The sequence below is a fragment of the Chrysemys picta genome, chromosome 12 (assembly GCF_011386835.1).
Source record: "Chrysemys picta bellii isolate R12L10 chromosome 12, ASM1138683v2, whole genome shotgun sequence".
Lineage (NCBI taxonomy): Eukaryota > Metazoa > Chordata > Testudines > Emydidae > Chrysemys > Chrysemys picta.
Genome location: NC_088802.1, coordinates 10,776,857 through 10,795,972, shown reverse-complemented (window position 1 = coordinate 10,795,972; position 19,116 = coordinate 10,776,857). Strand labels below are relative to the sequence as shown.

The 19,116-nt window shown below is 48.8% G+C and overlaps 1 protein-coding gene across 1 annotated transcript in view; it reads left to right on the top strand.

Annotated features, from left to right (window-relative positions):
• LOC101948742 (zinc finger protein RFP-like) overlaps nucleotides 1-19,116 on the top strand; it is a 1,201,957-nt gene that overhangs the window by 223,174 nt on the left and 959,667 nt on the right. The window lies entirely within an intron of this gene.

Here is a 19,116-nt window from a genome sequence, read left to right as displayed (position 1 = left end):
TCAGCCGCACAATCCCCCCCCCGATCCCTCCATCTTGCATCAGAGCACCCCAACCCCCATCCCACCCTGCCCCCCGCATCCCCAGCACCCTCCTCCTTCCCCTGCAGCCCAGGTGTGCTGGGGCAGGCGGGTTTCTCTCACCTTCCCTCCGAACGGGGCCCCCTGGGGCAGGGGCCGGGCCGGGCTGGGGGCTCTGCCCTGGGATAGGCTCCTGGGGAGCAGCGGGAAGGGCCCTGCTGGAGATTCCCCTCTCCCGGCTGCAGCCAGGGCTCCGGGCTCCCAGCACCAGCCGCCGGGGCTCGGGGATCTCGCCAGGAGCCTGGAGCCAGAGTCACCGCAGCGGCTGCGAGTCACTTCCTGCTGCCGGGCCTGAGTCCAGCGATCGCTCCCCCCAGAGCCGCCTCCCAGCTGCTCCTGGGTCCTAGCGATCAACCCAGTGGAGTGCACCATCTCTGTGTCCGGCTCCTGTTACACTCACAGACTCTATGGTCAGAAGGGCCCATCATGAACATCTAGCTCACGGATTCTCACGACCAAATTTGGTGGCCTCAGAGTGTGGCCAGAAACTCCTACTGCTGGCCGCTCTGACACTTTCCCCTAACATCCTAACTAACTTTACGAGAAACCAATAAATATGCACAGAGGTAAGCGGGGGAAACGGTCTTACTATTGTGGGGAACTCTTCTAGCTTGTACGCCACCCTGATAGAATCGAATAGCAGAAGGAGCTGAGTCCTCGCTCCCACTCCCTTTATCTGGAGACCTGCCTGACCTCGAGGACTCCCCTTCCACTCTGGTGTCTGAAACCCCGACAAGGCTGGCCCCAAGGTCCCCCCGTTGCTCTCCCCAGTTGCTCACCACACCCAGCTCCAGACTGCTCCCGACCCAGCTTCCCTCTGCATCAGTGCTTCTGCTGCTCTGCCTCCAACCCATCTCTGGGTGCTCCTCTACCCTTAGCTCTGCCCTTCTCTGGCAGGCAACTCCAGCTCACCCAGAGAACGGGCACCTGACTCCCTCATTGGCCTGCCTGCCCTGTCAACGAGGTTGATCTAGTGCCTTTGCCTCTCTCCATTCGCCCTGGGGCTAGTCTCAGGGTTTTCATTTCTCATTGGCCCTTCCTGTCTTTTCGTACTGGGAGAAGCCAACCAAACCCCCCCCACTAAGTTTCAGTAAGGGGCCAACAGTCATGGAGTCAGGCAACTTCATGGTGTGTGTGAGCTCCAAAGCATCCTGCAGGTGAATTATAAATGTATTTGTTTACCCCTTCCTTCTTGTTAGTGATGGACGGCCCGGTAAGAGTTTTCTAACACCCACAGTTGGCCCTTTGTCATCTCTGAGGATTTTGAGTGGGACAATCCCCAGAACTATCACATATTTCAGTAACAAAACTTTGACATATGTCTGGGTCTTTATGGACAGATCCTCGTCTTTGAGCCTGCTGAACGGGTTTTGCCATAACAGCAAATGTCCGGGGGTGTTTGCAGAGCACAAGGGCTGAAGCTCAGACACATCCCTGATTAGTCACCTTCCCAACTAGCCAATTGCCCTGCATGCACAGCTGATTGATTGCTGCCAGATCCAGCCCACCCAGACCCAGACTCCCAGCCCTGAGGGGGACGTCCCGCAGGTTTGCGCTGACTGACAGCTGTTGCCAGCACCCTGCCACTGTGACAGCGGCCAACACCACCCTCACCTCATGAGTACTCCCACAGCACCCCCTCCAGCACCTCTAACTCTACACCCCCCGTCAGCTCCCGCCCCGCATTAATGTCCTCTTTTCTGGCACCTGGAATATGGTCAGCCTAGCAACAAAAATACATTAAAATCTCACCATTTTACATGCACTGGTGTCACACACATTTCAATGCACAATATTCAGCAGATCATGAGTTTTCCAATGATCCCTCACCAGGCACACTTTGCACACAAAATATCATAACCATACACAAGTGGTGAACATGGGGTGCAGAGGTTATCACAAGACACGGTGGGACATGGGGAGGGTGGGACCTGCTTGCTGTCAAGGGCCGTGAAGGCAGGCTGGGAGAGGAGCCCCTCTGCAGCTTTGGCCCAGGTCCACTGGAGTTGCTGGGGAAAGGAACAACTCCCTCACCCCAGCCCAGGACCACAGGAGCTGCCACGGCTGGGGAGAGTTTCCTCTCACCCAGTCCCAAGCTGCTGTGGTGAGAGAGGGCTGGGGGCAGTCCTCTCCCCACCGCAATCTGCACCCCAAAGCCCTCACCCCCACCCCACAGCCAGCACACCTAGCCAGAGCCCTCAACCCTCCGCACCCCATCCCTCTGTCCCAGCCCTGAGCCCCCTCCCACACTCCCAACCCCTTAGCCCCACCCCAACCACATGAATTAAGTTCTCTGCACCAGTAGCTGGCTAATCCCGATCACACATCCTCGCGTAGCCAAAACTTCAGAGGCTGATGCTACGATGCCAGAGGTGGGATATCCAAGCCTCTGACAAAAGGTCCTGTGGGAATCAGTCCCTCTCAGTGGTATGGTCTGAATGCGCTTATCCCAAACACTCGATACCTCAGCACCCAGTTCCCCCGATATCAAGCTCCACCAGCCCCAGCCATTGAATCCCCAGAGATATCCACAGAACCCAAAGTCCTGGTCCCTTAACATTTCATTCCCCCAGAGCCCAGCACCCTGGGGGATTTGGGGAGGGGAGGAATTACCAGCCCCCAGGGACACTTGCCCAAAAGGGAACAGCTCAAGTCAGTGGGGGAGCCCAGCTCAGGGGCTGGTGGAAGATGGGGGATGGGTACAGGTGTCTAGAGTGAAGGTGGTGCCTGGCCCAAGTGTAATTCTCCTCATCTCCATGGCAGGGGGATCCTGGCTTGGAGGGGAAGGGAGAGTGGGGGACTTCAACCCCCAATGTTTACCTAGAGCAGTTACAATGTTTACCTGCAATCAGGGCCGGCTCTAGGTTTTTTGCTGCCCCAAGCAAAAAAATTTTTGGCTGCTCCCCCCGCGCTTTTTTTTTTTGCTTTTACACGTTTGCACTTTGCAGTTTTGTTTTGACTGTTTAAAATTTAAAAAAAATGAAAACAGAGAATTTGTAGTTAGTGAAATAAAACAATTTCCTACTAGTGTAATTTTAACATTTAATTTTAACAAAAACACAATAACAAACAATTTGAGTTCAACTATACACTGTAATGAAAAACGTTAGTGTCTTCCAGCTTCTCATAAATTAAAAGAATGTATATGAACTGAATTTTTCTGGTTTTTATACTTGCACAGTCTTTTAATAAGTCAGTGAAATCTAAATTTTTTGCAATAGTACTTTCAATTGAAATTAATGCCAGTCCTGACATACGATTTTGAGTCATGGTGGACCTCAAATAATTTTTTAGTAATTTCAGTTTTGAGAAACTGCGCTCACCAGAAGCCACTGATACTGGTAATGTTAAAAGAATGCGTAATGCTATAGCAGTGTTTGGACTGAAAAAATCATTTCTTGCTATAAATTCTAATACTTTTAGAAGAGAAGTTTTAGGACTTATTAGCTCAGATAAAGCTATTAATTCATCATACAATTCTACTGCATCAATGTCAGCAGCGTTATCAGTATGGAGCGCTAAATGTAGGTCTTGGCACTGCTTCATGAGGTCTTCTTTGGAAAACTGATTTTTAATATTTCCAATATCGTATAAAAATTCAAAAGTTTCACAGTGACCATGCAACTGACAAAATCTTTCTTCAATGGAAGTTATAGCTACATCCAAAATACAATAGAAACATTCAACTCTAAACCATTCGTGTGGATCGAGAATAGGATCATCATGAGCCTCATAACAAAACTGTCTTGTTTTTTTCCGAGGACGAATGAATTGTTGAGGTGCAAACGTTGGTTCAAAATCAAGATCCTCTGCTATTGTTGTTGCTTCTTTGACAGTTTCTTCAAATCCTTCATCTGAACGGTATTTTTTTAAATATTCGAGCGTTTTATTCAAAATCATCTTTGCCTCGGATATGTCTATGGTTCTGTTCTGCATAACTTTGCTGGTCAAATTAATTTGATTTAGAATATTGTGCCAAATAACCGTGCAACATGAAAATTGAAACTGCATCATTTTCTGAGCCAATGTTTCAGCTTCATGTCGAAATGAAGGATCATACGACAAGTCCTGGCTTATTTCGAATAGTGCATCGTAAATCTCTCCTGATGAATATCAGAATGGTCTAATAGCTTCTATCCTGCTTTCCCATCTAGTTTGACTCAGAGGTTTAAGTGTGAGTTTTTGTTCAAGATGCTTCTTCAAGACTGCCCAACGGTGTGTGGAAGCACTAAAAAAGTTGTAAATTGCTTGCACTGTTGTAAAATATGAAACGGCATCTTTAGATGATTTGGCAGCATCACTGACAACCAGATTGAGCGAATGCGCATGGCAAGGAATGAAAAAAGCTCGATTGTTTAAATTCAATATTCTTTGCTGTACACCTGCATGTCGTCCTCGCATGTTTGAGCCGTTATCGTACCCTTGGCCGCGCATATTTTCTAAAGGTATTCCATAGTGTTCCAGTCTCTGTAGAATTACATCTGTGAGGGCTTTCCCAGTAGTTTCGTTCACTGGTATAAATTCTAGAAAGTGTTTACAAATTTTCACTTCTGCATTTTCATCAATTTTCAGAAATCGTAAAACTATTGACATTTGCTCAGTTTTGCTCAGATCTTGAGTACAATCAACTATAATTGAGTAATATTTGGCATGTTTCAAATTCGATAAAATTTCATTATGCACTCCATTAGAAATTAATTCTATTATCTCATTTTGTGTATTTTTACCCAAATAATGGGTGTGAATCTCTCCATCTTTCACTCTTCGTACATGCTCAGCCATAACATTATCAAATTTTGCCAATAACTCAACCAATTTTAAGAAATTTCCATTGTTATTCTCATATAAAATATCCGAGGCTCCACGGAATGCAAGGCACTGTTTGGCTAGGAAATTAATGATTGCCAGTAAACGTTCCAACACTGCTTGCCAACGTAGAATTTCTGAATTTAGTTGACGTTGCTGTACCGCATCGATTGTTGTACCGGTACGTAATCTGTTTGACAGCTCAATCCAATTTGTCAATGAGCGTAAATGATTTTTTGATGTTTCATGTTCTTTCAAATGCTGATGCAAATTTCGCCAGTCATTAAAACCTGCAGTTGCCAGAAAAATGTCCGAGTTACAGAACAGTTTGCAGCAAAAACAAAAAACTACATCTTTGGTCTGTGAATACACTAACCACGATCTATTAATTTGTTCCCCATTTTTCATTTTTTTTCTTCATACTGGATGGCATAAATCGACGATTTGACTCATTAAATGGATATTCAAATGTAGGATCTAGTTTTGAAGGACCTTTTCTCACAATAATAATTTGCATTGTATCAGTAATTATTGTCGTCCATGTACTTGGATCCGATCCTATGTCAGTCTCTCCACCTTCCAATAATTGTTCCTCAGTTTTAGATTTGGATAACAGTTCTTCATTTCTGGACTCTTCAGCTGAAGTAGTAAATCTTTGGATGGATTGTGATTGTTCATCTTTATCAGTTAGTGAAGATAATCTTTGGTCAGATTGTTGTTCATCTTTATCAGTTTATAAAGGCAATCTTTGGTTGGATCGGTCTTCATCAGTTGATGAATAATCACCTTCAGTGCATTGCTTAGAGCTTTCTCCTTGATTGTCGACTTTTTTAAAATACTTTTTTGAAGTACAAGATAGTTTTTCTAATTCTTTTTGCCTTTTCTCTCTTTGTTGCCGGTAAGCAGCACCAGAAAGTCGTTTTCGTTTTTGTCCTGGCATTTTAGCCCTATAACCACTGGCACCGACGCAAAACGGAAATTAGCGCGAATGGTGCCGATAGGACAGCACAGTACACACACGTAATCAAGATTTGAGTGACCATGTCACAATATGACATGATATTTTTCACGCCACACTCCTATTGCACTACTGTACTTGCCGTAGATAAGGTGCTAGTCACTGGGGCGAGAGAGCTCCCCACGAGCTCGGATACACACTGGACCCAGCCCTGCTGGCGTTTTCCCAGCGCTGAGGCCACCCAGCTAGGAGCCCGAGGGACATGCAATGGAGAGAGCTCTGGGGCTGGAGGAGCCAAGGAAGAGGTGCTGGGCTTGCTGGGCAGATGCTGCTCCTCTCTGCCAGGTTGCTCGCCCCCTGCAGGGGGGAGGAAGAAGGAGACTCCAGGCACCGGCACCCTGAGGCCACCCTGCTGGGAGCCCGAGGAGCATGCAATGGAGAGAGCTCTGGGGCTGGAGGAGCCAAGGAAGAGGTGCTGGGCTTGCTGGGCAGATGCTGCTCCTCTCTGCCAGGTCGCTCACCCCCTGCAGGAGGGGAGGCAGAAGGAGACTCCAGGCACTGGAGTGCTGTGAGGGGCTGGGGAGGGAGGCAGCAGCCTCTGGGGCTCCAGCAGGCAGAAGCTCCCCAGGGGTCCTGGGGACCCTCCTGCCTGGCCAGACTCTTACCTTGCTGCAGATCTGGCCTGAGGTGGAGTCATCTCTGGTCACCGCCGCTCCCAGGGCCAGGGGTTGGAGCTGCTGCTGGATCACAGCCCTGTTCATCCTTCGGCTTCGCCTTGGCCCTGGCACGAGTTAGGCTCAGCCCGGGCTGCCGCTCCGCTCCCCTCTCCCCTCCCCTGGCAGGAGGCGGCACAGGGAGGAGGAGGCAGAGGCAGGGACAAGCCGAGGAGGAGCGGACAGCCCGGGCGCCATGGTCCCCCATCTTCTGCAGCCAGAGCAGGGCCACGCTACCGGCTCCTGCCTGGGGGGGGCCGCTTCCCACTGCCCGCGGGAGAGCGGCGTGAGCAAGCCGAGGAGCGGCCTGTCCTCTGAACCCGGGGCAGGGCCGCGCTACTGGCGCCTGCCTGAGGGGGGTGGGGAGAGTGGCCGCTACCCGCTGCCCGCGGGAGAGCGGCGCGAACAAGCCGAGGAGCGGCCCGTCCTCTGCAGCTGGGGCAGGGCCGCGCTACCGGCTCCCGCCGCTCTCCCGTTGTCAGCGCCCACCCCCCACGCGGAGACGGTAGCGCGGCCCTGCCCCGGCTGCAGAGGATGGGCCGCTCCTCGGCTTGCTCATGCCGCTCTCCCGTGGGCAGCAGGAAGTGGCCACGCCCCCTCCTCAGGCAGGCGCCGGTAGCGCGGCCCTACCCCGGCTGCAGAGGACGGGCCGCTCCTCAGCTTGTTCGCGCCGCTCTCCCGCAGGCAGCGGCCACTTCCCCCCCAGCATTTTGCCGCCCCATACATTTTGCCGCCCTAGGCACCAGCTTGTTTAGCTTGTTTAGCTGGTGCCTAGAGCCTCCCCTGCCTGTAATGCACTGGGGGCAGGGCAGGCTCCCTGCCTGCTTGCCCTACCCCTACGCTGCTCAGCAGGGCCAGCTTTAGGAGGTGCGGGGCCCGATTCGAACAGTTTCGACGGGGCCCCGACAGGGATGACTAAAAAAAAAAAAAAACGTTAAAAAAAACACGTGGGGCTTGTACTCACCGGGCCGCGCTCCTAGTCTTTGGCGGCGGGTCCTTCACTCGCTCTGGGTCTTCGGCGGCACTGAAGGACCCGCCGCCAAAGTGCCGCCAAAGACCCGGAGCGAGTGAAGGACCCGCTGCCAAAGACCTGGAGCGCCGCCGGGTGAGTAAAAATTAAAAAGGTGCCTCTAGCCAGGAAAGGAATTCCCTGCCACTTGCCCCCCACTCTGGGCGACCCTGCCACTGGGCGCGGGGCCCTCTTAAGCGCGGGGCCCGATTCGGGGGAATTGGTGGAATTGGCCTAAAGCCGGCCCTGCTGCTCAGGGAAGCGGCCAGAACCTGGGGGAGGAGGTGCACAGGGGTCTGTGTGTTACCCTTGCTTCCAGGCACCACCTCCTGCAGCTCCCATTGGCCGGGAATGGGGAACAGTGGCCAATGGGAGCTTCAGGGGAGGTACCCAGAGGAGTAGCAAGGGCAACACACCCTGTGCCCCTCCCTCTGCAGGTTCCGGCCGCTTCCTGGAGCAGCGCGGGGGCAGGGTAGGCAGGGAACTTGCCCTGCTCCCAGTGTGTGCTGGGCTGGAGCCCGCCCCCGGTCGCCTCCTCCAGCCGAACCCCCTCCCCTGAGCCCCCTGCCGCATCCTGTACCCCTCCTGCACCCCAACCCCCTGCCCTGAACCCTAGGGCCGGTGCAAGGATATTTTGTGCCCTAGGTGAAACTTCCACTTTGCACCCCCTCGAGCATGTATGTAGCAGGCCCCCAGAAAGGGGCTACAGAATTGGACCCTACAAGTATACACAAGAAGAGAGTTTGAGCGCAGCTATCATCCAACTTTCAGCGTGCCTGAAATTTACCAACCAGTGGCTAAACTTCCTATCTTCTTCCATACTGGCTGATTGCTCGAATCTGTTTGAAACAAAGCGCATGGAGGCGGCCATCGTTAGAGAAAGCAACGTCTTGGAGGTGATATGGAGGCGAGGTGCCATTTTAGTTTGTATCCAGTTCAAAGGGTGCTCAGCATGTGTTGCACGCGCACACACATATATACTGCGAATATCTATATATGAACTATCAGAAGTACAGTTATTGCAGCAAATTCCTTTGAGGAGGTAGTGAAGTAGGCAGTTTAGATCAGCTTGTGAAAACCCTGACAATCTCCTTTATAGAAACCCCCCAGGCGATCCTCCATCTATTCCCCAAACTCCCATTCAACTCAACAAGACTCTGGAATGCAGGATCGGATCCTGTATTAAGCAGATTCATGTCTTCCTGCACAAGACCAAACATTGCACAGGGTCAGTTTTCCCCATTTCTTGTTCCAGATACGTTTTAAATGAAACTAATCCTGTCTGTCAGTAAATGCCTTCTTCATTTTTTAACAAGACATCAGCATATTGCTCTTTGGTTGCAAACCTATCATTGATTAAGGCACAATAAATGGATGATATATTTAGGTCCCCCAGGATAAAAAAATGAGGTTGCAATTGTACATTTCTGTGATCCAATCACTTCAAATTAGAGTCTGTTCTAACAACAGGAAACAAACGTATTTCTATCCAAATGAACTACAGATTTACCCAGGCACAATTACAATGAAATAAACCATACAAAGAACAAGCAAGCAGGAACAAAGATAATCTAAATGTATCCAGATCTATCTCTCTATAGTGATCCATAACTAACATCCACATCTGCATTTATCTATACCTAAATATATTTAGATTTTTAGATTAAATTCATGAAGGGCTCTGAACAATCTAAACTCTGGGTTTTTTTCTGGAGGAAGATCTATTCCTGAAAGGTACAACTAAATGCGTTGCAGAGGGGGTGTGCTTTATTATACACCTAAACACTTGTTTTAGGAAGAGGTTACCCCACACACGTTTGCTTCCTACTTCATAATTTGGGTAAGATTTCCCAAAGCACCCAAGGAATGTAGGTGTTCTTTTTATGTATAAGCTCTTTCTGGACAATTTCACTACCAGGATCTCCCGCACGAGCAATGCTCGCGTTGCAAATGGTCGGCCTGATTCTGCTCCCCCCAAACAGCTCCCTGTCCCCCTTGATGTCAAAGACCACCCTGTGGTGCTGAGATTATTACCCTGCCAGGGGAAGGAAGAGATAGTTCAGGAGTTTGTGCATTACCCTGCTAAACCCAGGGTTGTGAGTTCCATCCTTGAGGGGGCCATTTAGGAAACCATGGTAAAAATCTGTCTGGGGATTGGTCCTGTTTTGAGCAGGGGGGTTGGACTAGATGACCTTCTGAGGTCCCATCCAACTCTGATATTCTGTGAAGAGGGGCTAAGCTTTTGAAGCAACAACAGGTTAATCCTGATTTTGGACAAAGGTATAAATGTCTCATTTGATGGCCAAGGGTAGTCAAGGAGTGGCACCAGTCAAGTTCTGCACTGGAGTTAGTTTCCATGGGTAAATGTTCTCTAATTACGGGAACAATCGCATAGCAAAAAATATTTCTTTTCACCTCCTATCAACTCACCAAACGGCAATGTTACCAGAACACCCTTGGGTATATGTGTAACTGCACGGGCTGCGTGGTGCTTTTCCTTTCAGCCAGCTAAAAGCTCTTCTCTTAATGACTTACTGAGTTAAAATTGGACAGCAGGCTTAATTCAGGTGTAGAGGCAATGTGTTTACCACATTCTAATTGAACTCATTAGGGCTATGAGCCCAAGGTGATACCCGAGTAGCCCCTTTGATCGATCTGCTTCCTCCTGGCTAATGTGCCAAATTGATCTATTGGACGATTCAGGCGTGCTGTTTCACTTTTTTGTGTGTGAATCCATGAAAAGGGAGGTAAGGTTTGGGGGTACAGCGCATGCCCCTGAGCCCAAGGTGATACCAGAATGGCCACTTTCATTTTTTTCACCGGCTTCCTCCTTGCTTATTTCCAATGACATGGCTGCTCATGCACCTGTCACTGGTCCATGGGGTTGCGAATCAGGAGGGATGGAGTTTGTGGTCAAAAACACTCACGATCTGCTTTCTCCTGGCTAATGTGGTTTGGGGGTATGGAGCATGCCTCTGAGCCCAAGGGGATACCAGAGTGTCCCTTTGATTGATCTGCTTCCTCCTGGATAATGTGCCAAATTGATCTATTCATCTATTGAGGCATGCAGTTTCACTTTTTTTGTGTGAATCCGTGAAAAGGGAGGTAAGGTTTGAGGGTACGGAGCATGCCCCTGAGCCCAAGGGGATACCAGAGTGTCCCCTTTGATCGATCTGCTTCCTCCTGGCTAGCATGCCCCTGAGCACAAGGGGATACCAGAATGGCCACTTTCACTTTTTTCACTGGCTTCCTCCTTGCTTATTTCCAATGACTTGGCTGCACATGCACCCGTCACTGGTCGAGGGATATGGTTGCGAATCAGGAGGGATGGGGTTTGTGGTCAAAAACACTCATGACCTGCTTCCTCCTGCTAATGTGACAAATTGATCTATTGGACGATTGCTATATCCTGAATAGTGGTGACTGGGAATGGGGCGGGGGGCGCGGGGAGTGTAGCAGATGCCAATTTGAGGTGAATATTCTCTTGGCCAGATTCTACTGGGTTTATGTTGCTTTGTGCTATGGACTGGAGCAAAGTGGCTGGTGAATAACCAAGAATCTGGTTAATAATTATTCTCTAAATTCAGCTTTTTTCTTTCTCTCTCTCTGAATTATCACTAATTCAAAATAGTAGTGTGCAAGTTGACTGGATAATGGTAATAGCATAATCTCTTGTTATAACATTGTAAACCCTACTACCTGATTTTTACATTAAACACTTACATAAGAACATAAGAAAGGCCGTACCAGGTCAGACCAAAGGTCCATCTAGCCCAGTATCCTGTCTCCCAACAGTGGCCAATACCAGGTGCCCAAGAGGGAGTGAACCTAACAGGCAATGATCAAGTGATCTCTCTCCTGCCATCCGTCTTTTAACCAGTTCTCAATCCACGAAAGGACCTTCCCTTTTCTCCCATGGCAGCTTAATTTACATAAGAGCCTTTGGTGAGGGACCTTGTCAAAGGCTTCCTGGAAATCTAAGTACACTATGTCCACTGGATCCCCCTTGTCCACATGTTTGTTGACCCCTTCAAAGAATTCTAATAGATTAGTAAGACACGATTTCCCTTTACAGAAAGCATGTTGACTATTGCTCAACAGTTTATGTTTTTCTATGTGTCGGACAATTTTATTCTTAACTATTGTTTTGACTAATTTGCCCGGTACAGACCTTAGACTTACCGGTCTGTAATTCCCGGGATCACCTCTAGATCCCTTTTTAAATATTGGCGTTACATTAGCTAACTTCCAGTCATTGGGTACAGAAGCCGATTTAAAGGACAGGTTACAAACCTTAGTTAACAGTTCCGCAACTTCACATTTGAGTTCTTTCAGAACTCTTGGGTGAATGCCATCTGGTCCCGGTGACTTGTTAATGTTAAGTTTATCAATTAATTCCAAAACCTCCTCTCGTGACACTTCAATCCGTGACAGTTCCTCAGATTTGTCACCTACAAAAGCCGGCTCAGGTTTGGGAATCTCCCTAACATCCTCAGCCGTGAAGACTGAAGCAAAGAATCCATTTAGTTTCTCCGCGATGACTTTATCGTCTTTAAGCGCTCCTTCTGTATCTCGATCATCAAGGGGCCCCACTGGTTGTTTAGCAGGCTTCCTGCTTCTGATGTACTTAAAAAACATTTTGTTATTACCTTTGGAGTTTTTGGCTAGCCGTTCTTCAAACTCCTCTTTGGCTTTTCTTATTACATTCTTGCACTCAATTTGGCAGCGTTTATGCTCCTTTCTATTTGCCTCACTAGGATTTGACTTCCACTTTTTAAAGGAAGTCTTTTTATCTCTCACTGCTTCTTTTACATGGTTGTTAAGCCACGGTGCCTCTTTTTTACTTCTTTTACTGTGTTTCTTAATTTGGGGTATACATTGAAGTTGGGCCTCTATTATGGTGTCTTTAAAAAGCGCCCATGCAGCTTGCAGGGATTTCACTTCAGTCACTGTACTTTTTAACTTCTGTTTAACTAACCCCCTCATTTTTGCATAGTTCTCCCTTTTGAAATTAAATGTCACAGTGTTGGGCTGTTGAGATGTTCTTCCCACCACAGGGATGTTGAATGCTATTGTATTATGGTCACTATTTCCAAACGGTCCTGCTATAGTTACCTCTTGGACCAGTTCCTGCGCTCCACTCAGGACTAAATCTAGAGTTGCCTCTCCCCTTGTGAAAAGCAACAGAGGGTCCTGTGGCACCTTTAAGACTAACAGAAGTATTGGGAGCATAAGCTTTCGTGGGTAAGAACCTCACTTCTTCAGATGCAAGTAATGGAAATCTCCAGAGGCAGGTATAAATCAGTATGGAGATAACGAGGTTAGTTCAATCAGGGAGGGTGAGGTGCTCTGCTAGCAGTTGAGGTGTGAACACCAAGGGAGGAGAAACTGCTTCTGTAGTTGGATAGCCATTCACAGTCTTTGTTTAATCCTGATCTGATGGTGTCAAATTTGCAAATGAACTGGAGCTCAGCAGTTTCTCTTTGGAGTCTGGTCCTGAAGTTTTTTTGCTGTAAGATGGCTACCTTTACATCTGCTATTGTGTGGCCAGGGAGGTTGAAGTGTTCTCCTACAGGTTTTTGTATATTGCCATTCCTGATATCTGACTTGTGTCCATTTATCCTCTTGCGTAGTGACTGTCCAGTTTGGCCAATGTACATAGCAGAGGGGCATTGCTGGCATATATAACATTGGTGGACATGCAAGTGAATGAGCCAGTGATGTTGTAGCTGATCTGGTTAGGTCCTGTGATGGTGTTGCTGGTGTAGATATGTGGGCAGAGTTGGCATCGAGGTTTGTTGCATGGATTGGTTCCTGAGTTAGAGTTGTTATGGTGCGGTGCGTGGTTGCTGGTGAGAATATGCTTAAGGTTGGCGGGTTGTCTGTGGGCGAGGACTAGCCTGCCTCCCAAGGTCTGTGAAAGTGAGGGATCATTGTCCAGGGTGGGTTGTAGATCACTGATGATGCGTTGGAGAGGTTTAAGCTGAGGACTGTAGGTGATGGCCAGTGGAGTTCTGTTGCAGCAGATCTCCAACCCCTCAGACAGAGACCAACACCTACAAGATCTTCACCAAGCATTCTCAAAACTACGATACCCACACAAGGAAATAAAGAAACAAATCAACAGAGCCAGACGTGTACCCAGAAACCTCCTGCTACAAGACAGGCCCAAAAAAGAAACCAACAGAACTCCACTGGCCATCACCTACAGTCCTCAGCTTAAACCTCTCCAGTGCATCATCAGTGATCTACAACCCACCCTGGACAATGATCCCTCACTTTCACAGACCTTGGGAGGCCGGCCAGTCCTGGACCCTCTGTCACTTTTTATTTCATTTGATTTTACATTTTCTTTCACATTAAGTGCCACTCCCCCCCCCCCCGCACGACCTGTTCTGTCCTTCCGATATATTTTGTACCCCAGAATGATTGTGTCCCATTGATTGCTCTCAGTCCACCAGGTTTCTGTGATGCCTATTATATCAATATCCTCCTTTATCACAAGACACTCTAGTTCACCCATCTTATTATTTAGACTTCTAGCATTTGTGTACAAGCACTTTAAAAATTTGTCACTGTTTATTTGTCTGCCCTTTTCTGATGTATCAGATTCTTTTTTATGTGAATGTTTATCATCTGATCTGGCCCCTACTTTATCCTCTTTCATCCTCTGCTCCTGACTATAACCTGGAGATTCTCTATCATTAGACTCTCCCCTAAGAGAAGTCTCTGTCCGAGCCACATGCTCCTCTGCAGCAGTCGGCTTTCCCCCATCTCCTAGTTTAAAAACTGCTCTACAACCTTTTTAATGTTTCGTGCCAGCAGTCTGGTTCCACTTTGGTTTAGGTGGAGCCCACCCTTCCTGTATAGGCTCCCCCCATTCCAGAAGTTTCCCCAGTTCCTAATGAATGTAAACCTCTCCTTTCTACACCATCGTCTCATCCACGCATTGAGACTCTGAAGCTCTGCCTGCCTACCTGGCCCTGCGCGTGGAACTGGGAGCATTTCTGAGAATGCCACCATAGAGGTCCTGGATTTCAGTCTCTTCCCTAGCAACCTAAATTTGGCCTCCAGGACATCTCTCCTACCCTTCCCTATGTTATTGGTACCTACATGTACCATGACCACCGGCTCCTCCCCAGCACTACACATAAGTCTGTCGAGATTCCTCGAGAGATCCGCAACCTTCGCACCAGGCAGGCAAGTCACCATGCGGTTCTCCCGGTCATCACAAACCCAGCTATCTACGTTTCTAATGATTGAATCTCCCAATACTAATACCTGCCTTTTCCTAGCAACTGGAGTTGCCTCCCCTGGAGAGGTAACCTCAGTGCGAGAGGCAACCCCAGCACCGTCTGGAAGGAGGTTCCCAACTATGGGAAGATTTCCCTCTGCTCCCATTGACTGCTCTGCTTCCCTGGGCCTTTCATCTTCCTCAACAGCGCAGGGGCTGTCTGACTGGAGGTGGGACAATTCTACAGTGTCCCGGAAAGCTTCATCAACATACCTCTCTGCCTCCCTTAGCTCCTCCAGTTCCACCACCCTTGCCTCCAGAGTCTGTACGTGGTCTCTGAGGGCCAGGAGCTCCTTGCACCGAATGCACACATATGCCACCCACCCACGGGGCAGGTAATCATACATGCTACACTCAGTGCAATAAACTGGATAGCCCCCACTCTGCAGCTGGGCTTCTGCCTGCATTGTCTCCTAGTTAATGAAGGGGTTGTTTAAAGCAAGAAGTTTTGAATGTAGTTTGGGCTATAGGTTTTAAGGGGAATAAAGGGTATAAGATAGAACCGGCAAGGGACCCGCTCTCCCTTCCTGCTCCCCTTCCAAACACCCTTGTGAAACTCCCTATTAGCAGCCCCTGTTCACAAAAGCTCCCTGGTCGCTATACTATACATAATACAATAAATCCCTGACGTCCTGCCAGGCATGTGGGTCCTGAGGGAGCCTGGCCCGGGTAGGCTTTGCTCCTGCTCCAGCCTGGCTGATTGCACCCCCAAGGGGCCGGAGTTATCCTGCCCCAGGACCAGCTCTGGCTGTGCTGCCGGCTCAGCCTGGCAGACACAGACACCTCCCATCAGGGCTGGCTATTGTGGCTGGGGGTTAGGGTGTGGGAGAGTAGGTCTCTAGTGGGTCTGGGGGGGGGGTGCGGTGCAGTGGGGGTTGGGGAGATCTGTGTGTGTCGGGGTGCTGGGAAGTGTGGAGGGTCTGTGCGGGGCACAGTGCAGTTGTGGCAGTGGGGCAGTGGGGGGCACTGGGCAGTGAGGGAATCTATGGGGAAGCTCTGGGAGGGGAGGTGCAGGGCACTGTGCAGTTGTGGGAGGGCTGTGGGGGGTCTCCAGCTAAGGGGCACTGGGCAGTGAGAGGATCTGTGGGGGGGTTCTGAGTGGGTGGGGGAGTGGTCTGTGAGAGGGCACTGGGCATGGGGGTTTGTGGGGGTCTCTGGGTGGTGTGGCCCTGGGCATGGGGAGTCAGAGGGGTGCTGGGCAGGGGGGTAGCATGGTGCAGCATGGGACAGCCCTGAAGGGGAAGAAGCACGATGGGAGCGCAGGGCCGGGCTGGCCAGTGTGTGTCTGGCAGCTCCCTTGTATTGGGCTGGGTGGAACAGGGCTGTCCCTGCCATGCCATGACCCATCTCATCTCCCATTGCCCCCGGCCAACCCGTCGCTCTGAGGACTCTGCCCCCCTGCCCCATGTTCCCATTTCCTCCATGGGGGCTCACAAATATGTTTAGCACCAGACCCACAAAAGGTTAATCCAGCCCTTTTTGGGGTGCAGGCTCTGGGATGGAGTTGGGGTGCAGGAGGGTTGCAGGCTATGGGGAGTTTGAGTGAGGGGTGCAGGCTCTGACCTGGGGCAGGGGATTGGGATACAGGAGGGGGTGCGGATATAGACTCATAGACTCTAAGATCAGAAGGGACCATTATGATCATCTAGTCTGACCTCCCGCATGATGCGGGCCATAAAACCTGACCCACCCACTCCTGGAAGAATTCTCTCCCTTCACTTAGCTGTTGAAGTCCCCAAATCATTATTTAAAGACTTCAAGTCACTCAGAATCCTCCAGCAAGCGACCCCTGCCCCATGCTGCGGAGGAAGGCGAAAAACCTCCAGGGCCTCTGCCAATCTACCCTGGAGGAAAATTCCTTCCCAAACCCAAATATGACTATCAGCTGAACCCCGAGCATACGGGCAAGATTCTCTAGCCAGACCTTCTGGAAAAGTTCTCTGTAGTAACTTTTAATATCCCATCATTGACCATTGTTATCGACCTATTGACTAAAATCACTGTATCCCATCAAACCATCCCCTCCATAAACTTATCAAGCTTGATCTTAAAGCCAGAAAGGTCTTTCGCCCCCACTGTTTCCCTCGGAAGGGTGTTCCAAAACTTCACCTCTCTGATGGTTAGAAACCTTCGTCTAATTTCAAGCCTCAACTTCCCGATGGCCAGTTTATATCCATTCGTTCTAGTGTCCACATTCATACTGAGCTGAAATAATTCCTCTCTCTCCCTGATATTTATCCCTCTGATATATTTAAATAGAGCAATCATATCCCCCCTCAGCCTTCTTTTGGTTAAGGTAAACAAACTGAGCTCCTCGAGTCTCCTTTCATACGACAGATTTTCCATTCCTCGGATCATCCTAGTGGCCCTTCTCTGTACCCGTTCCAGTTTGATTTCATCCTTTTTAAACATGGGAGACCAGAACTGTACACAGTACTCCAAATGAGGTCTCACCAGTGCCTTGTATAACGGAACCAGCACCTCCCTATCCCTACTAGAAATACCTCGCCTAATGCATCCCAAGACCGCATTAGCTTTTTTCACGGCCACGTCACATTGCCGACTCATAGTCATCCTGCGATCAACCAGGACTCCGAGGGCCTTCTCCTCTTCCGTTACTTCCAACCGATGAGTCCCCAGCTTATAACTAAAATTCTTGTTAGTTATCCCTAAATGCATAACCTTACACTTCTCACTATTAAATTTCATCTTATTACTATTACTCCAGTTTACAAGGTCATCGAAATCTCTCTGCAGGATATCCTGATCCCTCTCCGAATTAGCAATACCTCCCAACTTTGTGTCATCCACAAACTTTATCAGTCCACTCCTACATTTGGTTCCAAGGACAGTAATGAATAGATTAAATAAAATCGGACCCAAAACTGAACCTTGAGGAACTCTACTGGTAACCTCCCTCCAACCTGACAGTTCACCTTTTAGTACGACCCGCTGCAGTCTCTCCTTTAACCAGTTCCTTATCCACCTCTGGATTTTCATATCAATCCCCATCTTTTCCCATTTAACCAATAATTCCTCATGCGGTACCGTATCAAACGCTTTACTGAAATCGAGGTATATTAGATCCACCGCATTTCCTTTATCTAAAAAATCTGTTACTTTGTCAAAGAAGAAGATCAGGTTGGTTTGGCACGATCTACCTTTCGTAAAACCGTGTTGTAATTTGTCCCAATTGGCATTGACCTCAAGGTCCTTAACTACTTTCTCCTTCAAAATTTTTTCCAAGACCTTGCATATTACAGATGTTAGACTAACAGGCCTGTAGTTACCCGGGTCACTTTTTTTCCCCTTCTTGAAAATAGGAACCACATTAGCTATTCTCCAGTCAAACGGTACCATACCCGAGTTTACGGATTCATTAAAAATTATGGCTAACGGGCTTGCGATTTCCCACGCCAGTTCTTTTAATATTCTCGGATGAAGATCATCCGGTCTGCCTGATTTAGTCCCATTAAGCTGTTTGAGTTTGGCTTCTACCTCTGATTCGGTAATGTCAGTCTCCACTCCTTTATTCCCATCCGTCTTGCTTCTACTATTCCTCGGCCTTTCATTAGCCTCATTCAATACCGATGCAAAATATTCATTTAGATATTGTGCCATATGTAGATTATCCTTAATCTCCACTCCATCTACAGTCTTAAGTGGTCCCACTTCTTCTTTCTTTGTTTTCTTCCTATTTATATGGCTATAAAAGCTCTTACTATTGGTTTTAATTCCCCTCGCAAGGTCCAACTCTACTCGGCTTTTGGCTTTTCTCACTCCATCTCTACATGCTCTGACCTTAATAAGGTAGGTTTCTTTGCTGATCCCCCCCTCTTCCACTCCCTGTACTTTTTCTGTTTTTTCTTAATGACCCCTCTGAGATGCTTGATATGTCGGCTCTGGGAGGGAGTTAGCAACTCAGTATGTTATATAAGAGAAATGAGCTCCAGTGAGTGATTTCATACAGACATAGAAACTGATAGAAGACACTTTTACATATTCAAAATGTGAGAGGCAGAGTTTGAGGGAGGGAGTGTCTGTACAATATTTCACCGCATTCAGTCTCCTGGCTGGAGCAGTAAAGTAACCCTGCCCAGAGCTGCCCAGAGGATTCAGCATCCAGGAGTGACCTCGGACAGCGTTGGAGCCACGGCGCTGCAGCGCGCCAGGGCCGCTCCTGGACACGGCATGCTGAGACACAGGGGCTTGGGGGAAGACGGTGGCGGGGGCAGCCTCCAATATTCTCGTGGGGGCC